The sequence below is a fragment of the Octopus bimaculoides genome, chromosome 5 (assembly GCF_046866305.1).
Source record: "Octopus bimaculoides isolate indiv1 chromosome 5, ASM4686630v1, whole genome shotgun sequence".
Taxonomy (NCBI): Eukaryota; Metazoa; Mollusca; class Cephalopoda; order Octopoda; family Octopodidae; genus Octopus; species Octopus bimaculoides.
This window is the reverse complement of record NC_142932.1, coordinates 89,253,859-89,270,451: the sequence shown is the minus strand read 5'-3', so window position 1 is coordinate 89,270,451 and position 16,593 is coordinate 89,253,859. Positions and strand designations below refer to the sequence as shown.

The 16,593-nt window shown below is 32.3% G+C and overlaps 1 protein-coding gene across 48 annotated transcripts in view; it reads right to left on the bottom strand.

Annotated features, from left to right (window-relative positions):
• The window catches only part of LOC106869124 (sorbin and SH3 domain-containing protein 1), a 487,488-nt gene that overhangs the window by 418,635 nt on the left and 52,260 nt on the right, over positions 1-16,593 (bottom strand). For 28 of the 48 annotated variants that reach the window (XM_089352572.1, XM_089352575.1, XM_089352573.1 and 25 more), the window contains exon 1: positions 8,416-8,547. The exons of the other annotated variants lie outside the window; for them this stretch is intronic. The gene's annotated coding sequence lies outside the window, so the exon portion shown is untranslated. Of the gene's footprint in view, positions 1-8,415; positions 8,548-16,593 lie in introns of those variants that run through there. 48 annotated transcript variants of the gene reach the window in all.

The window sequence follows — 16,593 nt, the reverse complement described above, 5'->3', positions numbered from 1 at the left end:
GAGGAACTATTGAAGGACAGAAGAGTCTAGATGCAGAAGTGGTTCACTGCACCCTTTCACTTTCAGGAAGCCCTATGAGTGATTGTGGAAACAGCAAAACTGTTAACAAATGCACTGAACAGTAATACGATCCAGTCAGTCATATTCTTCTGAGACCTAACACTGTGTATCACTGATACATCAAAAGGCTAATGAGCTGCCACTTACACCATTTACTATCTTTAATGAATATTTCATGAAAAGGACATATCTCCAATCAGAAGATCTTGTAGTGTGCAAATATGCCTTGTGTGAGTCTATTTTGCTGGAATTGCAGTTGCAGTGGGTGGAACACATGATCCATACAGAGGACACTAGTTTCCACAAGGCTATTCTCCACAGTGAGCTGAAATGTGAAAGCCATCAAAGAAAATGCTCAAAACTTCATCATAAGAATATCTATCACCAAACAACATTTCAATGAAGCAGATGACCTGAACAGAATTACCTTAAGGGAGACATTAAACACAATAACAAGAATAAAAGAAAGCGAAAGCTAGAGCAAGATTCTCTACATTAACTCTGTCAATAAATATTCTGCAGTATTTACAAACATAATAATACCAGCACTTTTGGTCAACATGAAAGTACAAATCACTGCTGATGAAGAAAATATACTTTTTTACCATCAAGTTATACATGGTTATGAGTGACTGCTGAGATGTGAGTGTGTGTAAAGACCAAGTATTATTAATCAAATTCTAACAGCTTTTCATCCTACAGGGTTTAATAAAAAAAAAAAGTAGTACGTATGTGTATATGGGCACACACACATGTTGTTGTTGTTGGCACTCCGTCGCTTACAACGTTGAGGACTCCAGTTGATCTGATCAACGGAACAGCCTGCTCGTGAAATTAATGTGCAAGTGGCTGAGCAATCCACAGACACGTGTACCCTTAATGTAGTTCTCAGGGATATTCAGCGTGACACAGTGTGACAAGGCTGGCCCTTTGAAATATAGGTACAACAGAAACAGGAAGAAAGAGTGAGAGAAAGTTGTGGTGGAAGAGTACAGCAGGGTTCGCCACCATCTCCTGCCGGAGCCTCGAGGAGCTTTAGGTGTTTTCGCTCAATAAACACTCACAACGCCTGGTCTGGGAATCGAAACCACGATCCTATGACCACGAGTCTGCTGCCATAACCACTGGGCCATTGCACCTCCATGGGCACACACACATACATATATATTAAATGATCATTAGTTTAAGGTCATGAAACAATAACATATGGACTGATAACCTAAATGGAGTAAGCCTGAAATGTTTTATTGCTATGCCTTATAAACTTGAAGTCTTTTAGCTGTAAAAGAAGTGAAATACAAAGTAATAGTCTTTTAAAGCATTAATGAGAAAATTGAAACCTGTCTATGTACTCTAGTTATCAGAATGTGAACTGCTGCCATTATTTAAAGTAATACCTTGAAAATTTACTAGAAAAAAAAAGCATGAGTTGATAATAAATTTCCATATAATATAAAATATCACATACAAAAGAATATTGAAAACAGTCACGATAAAACAAATCATTATAAGAAATGTTTTTTTTTTTTAATTTTTAAACATTTTATTGGGTATTATTGACAGTCAAACTATGATGATTCTGATGAATGATGTATGTTACACATATACACACCATTTAGCAGTGATCAACTACTTTTGTTAGCTGTTTACACATACATGAAAGTGTGCATAGAGGCATGCTCTAGTATTTTGCAGTTTAAGAAAGTGAAGACTGCTAGCTATGAAAGAACAGTAATGCAAAACTGTGTCAATCATGTTCTTTTCACTTCTATATATAATTAGTTTATAAATAAAACAAAAACTGGCAACAAATATCTTTGTTTAATTGCAAGGTTTCTTTGAAAACCCTCCATTGAAAAATAGCAGAAAAAGAAACAATTCACACACATACATACACATACACACACACACACACACACACACACACACATTGTCTAAATACAGTTTACTTCCTTCCAGTATCCAAACATTTGGTTTCAATTTAATACAATCTTGTAGACTAAATCTTGTTCCTTTAAACTTTAGTGCTGAAGAAGGCAGCAAAAGAAAGAGGACAGTTGGAATGGGGTAAGGGGGCAGGATGAGGAAGAAGGAAGGGAAATAATAAAAAGGAGCTGGATAGCAGGGAAGTACTGTTTAAATGGCTGTTCAGTAGGGAGGGGACAACAATAATTGAAATCACTTCCTGATTTGACTACAAAGTTCTCTACAGTAGAATAAATAGATAAGGTGTTGATTACAGTTGCTTATAAACATTGCTAACTATCACCAAATTAGACATTTAGATAAGCCATTGAATCCACAAGATGGTAAATAATATATTTTATCTGACATCATTAACAAAACTAAAATCCAAATTATTCATCAATGTGATAGATAAAACAAGCTTACTTGAATATTCATCATGTAATGAATAAAACAAGCTTATTTTAATTATCTATGAAATTCAAAGTATGCTATGTGGTTAAGTAGCTTGCTTCCCAATCATGGGCTTCAGTCCCTTTGAGCAGTACAAGTGCCTTTTACCACAAGCTGCAGGCCAATCAAAACCTTGTGAGTGGATTTGGTAGACTGATACTGAAAGAAGCCTGTTGTGTATATGCATGCGAATCCTAGTCTAGACCTCATACAATGATTGTAAATGAGCATCGATCTCATACAAGTGAGAGTGTTTGTTTCCAATTTTCTGTGAAAAATCATGTCTAGGAATGGGGAAATATTACCTTGCTTGGAAACAGGTGAGGGCATCTGGCAATAGAAAATCTGCTTCATTAAATTCCATCTGACCCATGCATACACGGAAAAGTGAATGCTAAACAAAGATGATGATGAAACTTTGATACGTTCATTTGTGTAAACAATAATCAATAATAATTGTTGATTACGTAGTAGAGGAAATGCTTAAGAGCATTTAATTGTCTCTCTGTACATCATCATATGTTCATCTTTTCCATGCTGCCATTGGTTGGACAGGTCTTCACCACTTGTTGTGGACCCTTGTCATTTCTTTCATTAGTCTCATCTTTAGGTCAGCCTTTCTCAGGTTTTCCTCAATATCCTGAAGATACCTTCCTGTTCAACTGAATTCAAATTCTATCTTGGTCAAATTTACGATTTTACTCCTTCAATTGTCAATAAAATAATTACCTGTTGTATGTCCCGATTCCCAAGTTACTTTGCTGCATATGTAAAAAACCCATTTACCTATTCATTTCAATAAATTGTATGCAATTCAATATAGCTTCTTAAATATTACATGCTGTGCACCATCAAAATAGGTTATATTATGGTGTGGTAAGAAGTTTGCTTCCAACTACATGTTTAGACCCACTGAATGGTACCTTGGTACCAAGAGTCTTCTACTATAGCCCCAGGCCAGCCAAACCCTTGTGAGTGGATTTGGTAGATGAAAACAAAAAGAAGCTCATTGTGTGTGTGTGTGCACGTGCATGCAAGTGCATGTATGTGCTTTTGTGTCCCCCACTACCACTCGGCAACCAGTGTTAGTTTGCTTACATCCCCATTGTGTAGCGGTTCAGCAAAAGAGACTGATAGAAAAAGTAAGAGGCTTAAGAAAAAAAAGGGACTAAGATCAATACATTTGACTAAAACTCTTGAAGATGGTGTCCCAGCATGGTTGTAGTCTAATGACTGAAACAAGTAAAATACGTGTGTGTGTGTGTGTGTGTGTGTGTGTGTGTGTGTGTGTGTGTGTGTGTGTGTGTGTGTGTGTGTGTGTGTGTGTGTGTGTGTGTGTGTGTGTGTGTGTGTGTGTGTGTGTGTGTGTGTGTGTGTGTGTGTGTGTGTGTGTGTGTGTGTGTGTGTGTGTGTGTGTGTGTGTGTGTGTGTGTGTTGTTGTTGTTGTTAAAGGGAAACAAACAGATAATTACAGATGTAAGGAATGTTTTAATATGAAAAATTGCATAGACATTTTTACATGGTGTGAGTAGGTCTTGTCTTGTGAAATGTATGTGCAATTTGTCATATGAATATATTCTTTGCATCTATAAATATTTGTTCAGTGTTCCTCTTTGATACACTTGAGTTTGGTCATTCTTCAGGATAACTTTTCACCTGATTGAAGTTTAAGAATTCAATTTCTCTGAGCACTACTTAATGACTATCTATTCCACACTTGCAGTAGTACTTTCTCACCCACAAATATACACACACAAACATATGAACTTATATTTAGAATTTCTGATTGTACTTTACACATATTTAAAATACTCAATTCTTGTAGGGCACCTAGCTGCATCTCCCTGTACATCAGTGTGCTATGATGTACCATTTGGGAAACACTGACATAACAGATCAAAAGTAAATATTCAAAGGTATTTAGTCTGACACTTAATTATTACTGCCATGCTACTGTATTTGAAGATATTAAAGGAAGTTAACATAGTCAATAATATTACCCTCAAAAATCAAATAATTTTGATTATCTTATTATAAATAGAAAATGCAAAGTTATTTGTCTACATTATCATCTGCCAAAATTGTAAAAGTAGGTATTTAAAGGAAAGAGTCATAATAAAAAAATTACAGCTGCCCAAATAGTCAAATTACTAACACTGTTTCTAGCAAGATTTTTTTTTTTTTTTGCTCATTACCTGTAGCTGTGACTATGTACTATGAGGAAGCTACTGCTCAATGTTAGAAACTGAATGCATTGCTTAATTAATGTATGTTCAGTGCTGAACTCAATTCCTCTTGTGTGTATAGCATCATCAGCTCAACTTGCCCTAGATACAGAACACAATAACCACAAGCAGTGTCCGCACAACCTAATGGGTTATGAGATTCATTCACTCATCTTGAAACTATGTTAGCATCTCAATGCCCACAACTTAGGTCATGTTGGTTCACATTTCCAGAATGGTTATTTATCAGGATATTATTAGATTTTGGGGTCGCCATGATTTTGATGATTTGGTGGAAACAAAATGTTCACACCAACCAATTGTCTGTCAAAACCATGGGATGTATGTGACTCACCAACAGAAAACAGTGTATATTGTTTTCATTATTCAGAGAAATGTTTATCTTTGAGAAGACTTAACATACTGTTTAGTGGATGGCATGGAATGTTAAACATTTTGATTCAAACTATTGCCCCCTCAGTTCTTTTTTTTTTTTTTTTCAATTCAAACTTGATAAAATTAAGATATTTTCAGAAACCAGATTCAGGGAAGGGATATCAGATTAAAAACATTTAAAAATTTGAAATTAAATTGTAAATTTGAATCAAACATTCAAAAATTGACTTTAAAGAAAAATACTAAAAACTGAAATAACAGAAAATTTAAGGCTTTTTAAAATATTTTCATATTCAATTTTGAATTAAGTAAAAATTAGAATTTCTGTTTTTAAAATATCTTTAATCAGATGTCTGTGTTCAGTATGGTTTACCAATTTAAATTTCAAATTTAACAAAAATATATTGTATACGACATTGATTTCTTACACTGTTATGAGCCTACACATTTATAGTGGTTGGAAAACAATTTGTTGTTTTACTCAAGCCCTAAACATGGCTAATATTTATTGTATTGACCTCAGGGGGATAAAAAACAATACTAACTCAGACTAATTTTGAACTCAGAATATAATTGAATACCATATATTCACTCAAAACTGTGCATAGGTTATAAAGTCATTTTTTGTTTTGGCTAACTATCATTGCAATTTTATTTCCAATGTTCAAAATAAACAGTGAACAGTGTAGTTGAACCATCTGTCAAAATCATAGCTTGCTGCAGATATATGCTGTTATCTCAGTAAATCAGAAAATACTAAAAGTAGAAACACCAATAACGCAGAGGTTAGTGTTTAATAGAGCTAAAATAACTTTAGAGAATTTTCATGTTTTGAGAACTTACAAAGGAATTCTTTCAGCATAAAACTGACAAGCTGTATGTTGCATAAGTTGGAACTGTTATGTCTGGCAGTGAAATATGTATATTATACATTCATAAAGAGAAAGAAAGAAAGAACTGTGATAACATCACAGTGGTAGAATGGTTAAAATGATGGGCTGTGCCCAAGTAGCCTGTCTAAAATTACTTATTGTTTTCATTTGATGGTTGATTATATCCAAAGTCAATCAGATATAGAAACATTTTCTGTATTAATTTAAGCAAACAAAATATATAAATCTAAAGAACCAGTAAACCCACGCATAAGAAAACAGAGTTGTATATCTTTCTAAGTTTGAAAAAAGCAAACGGCTCCTCAATCATTTTTTATGGTGTTTGATCAACAAAATTGTCTTCTCCAAATTACAAAGTAACCAAATATTCTACAGACATTCATACTTTCAATGAGATCCTCAGGCAAGGCCTTTTGAATTACAGATACAGTCTATTCAACAGGCTTCTACCATTTCTGTCTACTTTTATTCACAGGTATTGAGACAAGGGACATTTGCCCAATGTGTCATGCATTCAAAGTGAATCCAGAATGTCATGAATGTGAACAGAACTTATCAACCATTCAGCTATGGCTGGCCTTCTCTCTCTTTCTCTCTCTCTCTCTCTCTCTCATATATATGTGTGTGTGCGCACACATGCACACATAAATATATACATACATATACACACATATACATGTATACAAACACACATGTATACACATATGCACATGTGCACATATAAATTGTTTCCAGAATCCTCAGAAGGATCATAAGATAAATGTTATCTTCAGATATGATAATGTAGTCCTAGTTACACAATACTCAAAAAACGGATGGAATGGTCACTGCAGAAATATCTTTGATTATGTCAACCGAGGTAAGGCAGACCAGGTACAAACAACACAACCAAGTGCTAAGCACCTGAGATACCAAATTTTCACTCTTGTTATTTCAAATAATTTTCTAAAGTGTATCAGCTAATTTTTTTTTTTAGTAAGGTAAAAATAAGGGTCAGGTATTTGTTTCTGTTTGTTACTACAGACAAGATTAAACACCTGTAGCAGAGAGTAATAAAACTCATTAAGTACCAGTAACTTAGTATCATATCCATTCAACTATTTTACCTCTGTAAGGTAGGGCAGAATTCAGTAGAAGTGTTTCAAAGTCAGTAAAGCACACCTTCCCTCTTTTATATGAATAAACATCACTTTTGACACAGCTGATGCTATATTCTACCGGTTACAGTAGGAGATGATGTAAGAATGAGAATGCATAGTGAAACTATGAAAACACACACACACAGAGGGAACAATGTGTTTGAAATGTATGTTAAATTCTGAAGTTAATCTTAGACAAACAATTTTAATAATGACAGTGACAGATAAGTATAAAAATGTGAAAACATTTTTTGCAAAGAATATAATTAAATCACAGGCAATGTTAATTTCCTGTAAACATATAGCCATGTGTGTACATACACATACATGTATGTGTGCATACACACACACACATATATACACACATGCATGTTCTTGAAGCAAACTTTTATATAAAATATTTATACATCAGAGAAATCTGTCAGAACACACAAACAAATCAAAATAAATTAACGTTGAAGGGGGTTTTTTTACCATCAAAGAACTAGAATTAATAACATTATCTAATATTACTTGTAACATTTAGAATATAACTAATTATGAAAACATTTTCTGCATTAAAACGAACTAAAATTAAGAGGAAAAAAGTGAGGAAACTTAGTATGTATTTTCTAAAAATTAAGAAGGGTCCTATTCAAAAGGTCACTTCTATATGTGTGTGTGTGAGTGTGTACATCACACACATAGAGAGAGAAAGGCGTGATGGAGGAGGGAAAGAAAATACGAATTAATTAGAATAATGACAGTACAAATAAACATTTTGTTTGAGCATAAAATTTGATTTTACTAAGACTGGGGAAGGAAAAAACTACAAATATATCCATTTCATAAATCAATATCTTCATCAATAAAATAAACTTTCAATTCACATTTTGTTTCATTAAAAGAAAAAAATCAGCTTGCAAATACTACATAAACACAATTACACAATGATATACATTAAACTAAAATCTATTATAAAACCAAACATTAGTATTTCTTTCAGGAAAAAAATTCTATCTAATAATTCTGAGAAATCCAACAAATTTCCATTTAAAAATTGGTAAATATGTCTATTGATGTAGCCCAATAATTCATAACCAGTTTGATTTAAGTTAGAAGAAAGTTACTCAGGAATCACACCTTGTCTGATATTTTCAGGTGTGTGAATGTGTGTGTGTATGTGTGTTAAAACTTTTAGAAGTTTATGCTGTTGTTACATGGCATTTAACAGTTCACATATTTCATTCTTAATAATCATTATTACATTATACAAAATCTAAAGAAATTCATACATTTACTTACCAAGTCGGCACCAAGTTATCAAGGAGGTGAGAAAGTATTAAAAACACTCAAAAAAAGATGCACTGGCCTAGCTGCTGATGCAGAAACACTTCAAACTCAACCTATCTGATTTGGCAACTATAAACAGCTTCCAAACAACAAGTAGATGAATCATATAAGAATAAGTGAATTCTACAACTGGCATTCCTTACAGTCACATGACTGCTCATCTTTATCCTTCAGAGTTATGCCTTGCCCCTGGTAGGTCAGTAGCAGTGGCAACAGTAGTATAGACCATATGGACCTGGAGTTCCATATATGGTACAGAAGCTACTTATCTATAGCAAGTCTATTTTCCTCGCCTTTTAAAAAAAAAATTTTTTTAATTATTCTTTATTTGGTTCTCCCTCCCCCATTACTCTTGGCATTTTTCAGGACTATTTAATCCATATTATTTTTTATATTCTTCACTATAATAGAATTACAATTTCTGGATAAAGCCACCACAACCAACTATCACCACCACCACCACCACCACTACAAGATTGATATGTCTATATTAAATTATACCTTACCAGCTGCCTGTCAAGTAATTAAAGCAATTTCCCTCGTTTTTGTAACAAACAGGAAATAATATATCTTGTGAAAGTTAAGAATTCAGTGTTTACCTTTTTTTCTTTTTCTTTCTTTTAGACTGTGTGTTTGTAAAGGAAATTTAGAAACAGAAAAATACACAACTTTCTATGTGTCCATTTTATGGTATCAAGTGTTTTCTCTCAAGCATTTAATTATAGCATTGGAGTGCACAGCAGAACAGTTTTTTTAAAAAGTAAATAGAAATAACAAAGAAAAATATTAAAAACAAAATAAAGACATCTTGTTTACATAAACAGGAGAGACCAGCCAAAAGGTGAAGGTATATTGTCAGCAAGGATATATGAAGATTTATAAAAAGATTCAGGTTTTACAATATTTACACAAGACCCCCAGATTTTTTTTAAAGCAGTCAATATGCTCAGATAATTTTCTTTTTTACCTATTTGACATAAGAATTTTATCTTCAAATTGGTAATCGATAGCTACAAACTTTGAAAAGAACTTTCAATTGAAATAGATCTCATATGGATCAATTCTTAAAATAACATCAACAAATCCTGAATAAATAAATCTGTTGTTAAATTAAATTCCTATGTAACTATGGCAACAGTCATTACACCATTCTTTTTTTTCCTTATTTTTCTTTCAGTTATATTTTTATAAATGTTTCTATTGCAGATTATTACTCATACCCTGGATATTTTCCACCTGGCATTTCTTTTATTCATTTATTTCTCTTACTGGTTTCAGTCACTGGACTGCAGCCATGCAGGGTAGACTGGAAATGTGTGCATGTGTAGATAAACTTACATCATTATGAATAATAATAATAATAATAATAATAATAATAATAGTAGTAATGTATACAGTGTTCAGGTGTGTTACATATATAGATGCATACATACGTGTGTGCATGTGTGTGTGCATGTGTGTGTGGGTGTAAATATAAATCTAGGCATGGCAATAGGTGCAAAGTATCACTTGCAGTTTAGAAGTTCATCTGCTTTACAACCACATGCATTCAGGTTCAATCACACTGCATTGCATCTTGGGTAAGTGTCTTCTACTAAAGCCTTGTGAGTAGATTTGGCAAACAGAAACTGAACGAGGCTCGTCCTCTGTGTGTGAGGGGGGGGGGGGGGTGAGAGAGAGAGAGAGTCCATGTCTCTTTGTTTTGCCATCAGTGAAAAAGTAGTAACCATCATACAAGTAATATCATTCATTCTTCATCCACATTTACATATATTTTCTATTATTAAAACATGGCTTCACATCAAATATTCAAGAGTCCCAATTAAGTGCTGGTCTATCATTAAAGCACTACAACATTAAAGCACTATTGTGTCCTTCTCCTAGACATTTCACAATAATTTATCAAGCTCTATTTACTCAGATTTATGTTGTTATATAACCCCATGACAGCCCTAATTCAGACTTATAATCAAAGGATATATCCGCCATAACCATCTCATTTCATTTTCAGACAAAGTACATCAAACACAACATTATCCATATTAGCTAATGTGTACCTTCCTTATTTTAGATGGTGAAATTGGTGGTGGCTACTATTTTTATCAGGATGACACACCATGCAGACGCTCACTCATCAGCTAACATAGGTAAGGCCAGTTCATTGCAGCAAACTGTGGAGACTATATAATTCATAAGATTTTCATTATCCACTAGTGATGAATTATGACCCTTTGACTAATCATATAAAGACAAAACTATCAATCATGTCCCAAAAACCCCAAATAATGTAAACAATACTCTTTTTTTTTTTATTTAAAATATATTCTACAGATTTTATTTTAAAATTTAATGGTTTCAAATTTTGCTTTCAGAACTAAAAAGAAAAATGTTAAATCACAATATAAACCACCTGACAAGTTAGCTCAGGGCCATTTAAAGACATGGGTACACTGGGTACACTGCACAATTGCTCAGCGGTCTCATAGATCTTGGAACTCAATGCTAATTTACGTATGTTGTGGCTTCCTATCAAGAAATAAATGATCATAGGTCCCAGTACATTAGCTTAACCAGGGGATTAGTTAATCAGAAATTTATCATAAGCTAGTTCCTATTGCTACATATGTAAAAGTATTCAGTAGAGCAAACCAGTTAACTGAAAGGAAAGTCATAAAATAATGAGGAACAAAACAATTGTTGCTTTGCCAGGTAAGCTAAGTTCCTGCTTCACTCAAAACCATACTGTACAAATTGATGGATTCTCTGTTTTAAGATGATGAGCATTCAGTTATTCAATTAACTGAACTAGCTACTCAAATTAACATGTAAATGGCTGGGTATTCCACAGATATGTATATCTTTAACGTGATTCTCAAGCTGAATCAGTGTGATACAATATATGACAAGGCCAGACTTTTGAACAGCAGGTACAATACATTTGATTGTACTTTATTCAAATCCACACACTTTCTGTCAAGTTAATTTTACTCACAAAGCTTGTGGCCACTTGATTGCAAAGCAAACTTCTTAACCACAAGACAGTTATTGGTATTCAGTGGCTTGGGTGGTGAGCAATAGATAGAAACAGGAGACAGAGGTATCCAGTATTGTGCATAAAGGTATATATGCAGACAAACACACATGATGGAATTTTTAGAATTAAAAAAAAATGCATAATGAATCAGACACAACTTTTTTCTACTTAATCACAAGGTCTTTGCTTTTTAATATATATAGGGTATAGTTTATCAATTAGCCCAGTAAATACCATGAGAAACAGAAAGCAAAGTTTAGCCTAACTGTTTTTCAGAAATGTTTTGTTATTAGAAAGACCAATTCCTATATTCTTTGCTATCAACGGTTGATGCTGGTAAACCCAAAGGTAAGATACAAGGATTTGAACTCAGTTTTGCTTGACATATAACAATACCATAATAGAAACAATAAATTTGCTAGAACACTTTAAATTTGATATCAACGGAATAAAAATAGTTATCTTATATGTGGGAGGAGGTATGCTCTTAAATGGAATATGTAGGGTAGCTTCCATAGTCTTTCAAAGCATTATTAGACTGAGGGGAATAACTAGGCATGAAGATAAGAATATGGTGATTTTCTAGGCACAAGGTTTTATTTTCAGAGATAGAACATAAATTCACTTTAATAGCCTATTGTTTAGTAATTAGTACCTGTTTTGCCCTTAGAGGATTTCAACTCAGAATGTAGAGGGAAGAAAGTAAGTACTATAAGGTATTTATCCCAGCACTAGCATTTCTATTTACTATCCTATAAAAAACTAAATGATGATACTGGCCATTCTGAGAGTGTGATGCCGAAATGATGAGAGCTTTAGATTGCTTAAAAAGTATTCTATTTATCAATTATTTATTGCTTTCTTCTTTTGAAATGATAGATAAATCAAGATATTATTTCCAAACTGAAATCAAGTCATCAAGAGTATTAGATAACTTGACAGCAAGAGTTAAGGAAGAGGAGAAGATAGTTGGATGTAAAGATATATAAACCAAAATGAAAGTAAGATGCAGAGTAAGATAAGAGGTTTTTATCTAACAGTTCTCAAACAACTAAGATAGATTCTTGATTAATGTTTATTTATGTCAAAATGCAGCAATCCATGACAGTGGCAAGAAATGTGATATGCAAGTGTCAACAGAGGAAATAAATATATACTTATATATTCCATGTACAACTATTATGCCATTATTCATATGGCTAAACTATAAAATAGATTACATTATGAAGAATTTCATAATACTCCAAAGTAAAGCACAACAGCCAGTCATTTTGCAACCTGAGGCATTCAGAAGACCAATTAAGATATTGGTAGAGGATATAGAACATTAATCTGTTAGCATTTAAACCGGCCATATCTAGCCAAAATATTCTACCTGTTTTATATTAATTCAAAAATTAAACAATCACATCATCAAAATCTCAAGGCTACAAGATAACGCATAATTAATTCGAAAACAATGCGAATAAATAAGCATTACATTTGACAGAGTAATTGGATAGGGTTAAAATATATAGCAATTCATGTTTGAAAGAATTAATATCTCATGCAAGTATTTTATTGTCTCAAACAAAACAACTTAAAACTTAAATCATTCATCTATAAAAAAAAATTTAAAAAACGGATATACTACAAAACTTCTTTCAGAAAGTTAATCCAGGAAATTTATCTTTCATCCACTTAACACTACAGAGACAAGAAATAACGCCAATTTCTCTAGATCCATCTGATTTATTAGAAGGAAAAACTAATCATAATAAACATCTACATAAGAGAACATTTTTCAACTTCAAGAAGTATAACAAAACTACAGTTCTCTTTCAGACATATTAAGATATATAGTCTGTAGGGTCAAGCTTAGTGAACTGCTACTAAAGGTCATTGGTGAAAATGCAAAAATGAACATTTATGATCAATTATAAAGGTACACAAAAGGATCTATAATTACATAAATCCAATGTTACTAAAACTAATAGAATTCACATATCACAAAATGTTAAGAAAAAGCCTGCAGTATTGATAAGACATTGTAGGATATCCAGTATATTAGCAAAACTGTTATAGAACACAGCTTTAGCCTATATTTTACTATATAAATCAAGAGTTTTAAAAGAATGTTTCACAGTAAAGTATAATTTGTATAAGATAAAGTGCTGATGCTAAGTAAAAACACAAAAATGATTACATTCAGACTTTAGAACACCTTATTTGGTGGTGGTGAGCAATGCACAATTGTTTACTTTTTCCAGTCTGCAAAACAAAATCAAGAAAGCAGCACCAAGCAGAGAGAAGGATAGATCAATCTCCAGAGACCCACATGCAAATCAGTTATAGCAAATGTGTGTATGTACTTATGTATATGTTCATGTACATTAATACCTATGTGTTTACACATTCATACCTATATGTGTATGTCAATACATCTCTAAGTGATGTGATGAAGTGTGAAGACATTAATATTACATTCACCAAAATGTCAATTTTTTGTTTTCTCTAATTTTTGTTTCATTTTTTTACCCCCCACTAATATTTACACTTTTTTTTATGATCTTAGCATTATTTTTATTCAAATTTTATTTTTTCTAAATATATTTTTATACTTGAATTAAAACATATTTACAATTAATTAAATGAACCATTAATATGTTAACTGATAACAAATTCTGAACAGCTATTCTTCCAGTAAAAAAAAAAAGTACTTCTCGGTAAAAACATAAGCAATTGAAAAGAAAATATTTTGCTAGTTAATTTATAATTCATCTCGGAAATATTTTAAGATGAGTAAACCATAAAAGAATAACTAAATAGACGCAATGGATTAAAAAATTAAAACAGGAAAAGAAAAAGATAAAAAAAAAAACTAGAGATGATGAACAACATATGGAAACCACTGATTATGTATGAAGTATCAAGTAAAAATAGACTATTTTCAAATGAGGGTATCCAGCCCACTAAAGCAATTCTATGACCTTTCCTTATTTTGCACGGTATCAAGAACTATCTATTCCACAAAGCAAAAACACAACATATCAAATAATAAAGAAAAATAAATTACTCTGAGAATACAATTATCAAAATCCAGGTGATAATAATAATATTAATAATAATAATAATAACTACTATTCAACTAAAAGTAAAAACTAGTTTCTAAAAATTTTTTTTTTTTAACATTTTGCTTGAACAGCTGCCAGAAACAGTTTTATTTTCCACAACATAAACTTTTCTTTCCTTCTTTTCTTCTTTTTCTGCTAAGACTTTTCTTTTCTAGGTTAAATAATGTTAGGACAAGCAATAATATCTTACACTAACCCAGAATGTATTTCCTGAAGTTAACACTGAAACACCTATTAGCAGGTAGAGATACAAGGGAATATCACTCCCCAGTGAATACAGTATCTATGGAGTTGCCTCCCTTGGTTCAATAATAAGCACACTTACCATTCTGAAATTAATTTTGCATAAATATTTATTCTAAATTTAACAGTAAGTAAATTATATAATAAGGAAGATTGTTCTCTAGTGGCAACTTTATAGGTCTCAGCTTAACTTTAGTGTATAATACATAAAAAGCACAGAGATTAAGGTGGCAGACTCTAAAAGACATTTTCATGAGTTCAAACTTCACTAGAACCACTGAGCAAGGTAATTATATAGTTTCAGTTCATTTGCCTGAAAATACATCAATCTTACTTCCAGAGCTGAATAGTTAATTATATAGACAACTCGTTCTAAAAATATTTGCCCTAAAAATGTTTAAACTTATAAAATATAAATTAACTATCCAGGCTAGTATATAAAATTGGGTATTTAATTTCTTTTGTTTTTTAAGCAAAAGTTCAATAGTGAATTACTTTCTGTGGATTCAAATCTCATTCTAACAAAAACATAGTAATCCATGACTGAAGACAATCATCCATGGTGCATACTTTAATCAAAACTCACAACTAATTACTAATTTCAACTATGAATAGTCCAAAGAGGAATATTCCATGCTATATGCACATCATTACAAATCAGTATGGAGTATAATTATATGATAGCAAATAAAAATGGAAATATTTCTTAAGCTCCAAGATGTTGTTATGGTTGGGTTCTTAGCTTTCAATTTCAAGGATTGAAGCACATTTGAAGTACATCATCACCTAGATCGAATATTAGTCTCTTGTAGCTAACATTCCCAGATGATTTGGTACCTATTCCCAACGTAAAAGTAAATTGGAATGAAATATAAAATGTTCTGTTCAAAAACACCTGAATCCATTTGAATTTATAAAAAAGTAATCCAGTACCTTACACAGTTAGATATCTCACTTCTCTTGGTAGTGGTGTGGTGAAGCTGATAATAAAGATGATAGAGGGGGCAGCTAAAAATAATATATCATTTAACAATATATCTCAAACAAAATACAGGTATTAATAACACCTTGTAATGCATTTGTCTAAAAAAAACCCTTGGATGAAAAACAGCTGAAGGCTACCCACAGATAATGTAAACATAATGTTACAAATAGTTTAAGAGTTTATCTCTGAGCATATACAGCTATTAATAAAACTTGTAATATATTGATTTAAAAACCCTCCCGCATAGAAAAAAGGCTGAGTCCCTTCTCTCCATCTAAGATGGTCTTTGACCTTTTCTTATTTTTTTTCTGTCTATTAACTTTTGGCTACTCCCCTATCCAATACAATGGGTTTTCTAACTTAATATTTTACAAGCTATTACTTATAGCTGTAAAAGGCAGCAAGCTGACAGAACCATTAGCATGTCAGACAAAATGCTTAGCAGCAGTTCTTCTGGCTTCAAGTAGTGTGTTCAAATGCCACAGAGATCAACTTTGCCTTTCATCCTTTCAGGATCGATAAAATAAGTACCAGTCAAGCATTGGGATCAATGAAATTGACTAGCCCCCTCTCCCAAATGGTTAGTCCTTGTGCCAACAGCAGAAAGAATTATTTATAGCATTGAAATACACTGTTAAATTATATATTTGTAACATCATGTTTATGTTTATGCTAGAAATCATTATTACCATTGCTATTATTTTTAGTTGCCCTTCTATCATCTTTATTATCAGCTTCACCACAATATCATCAGG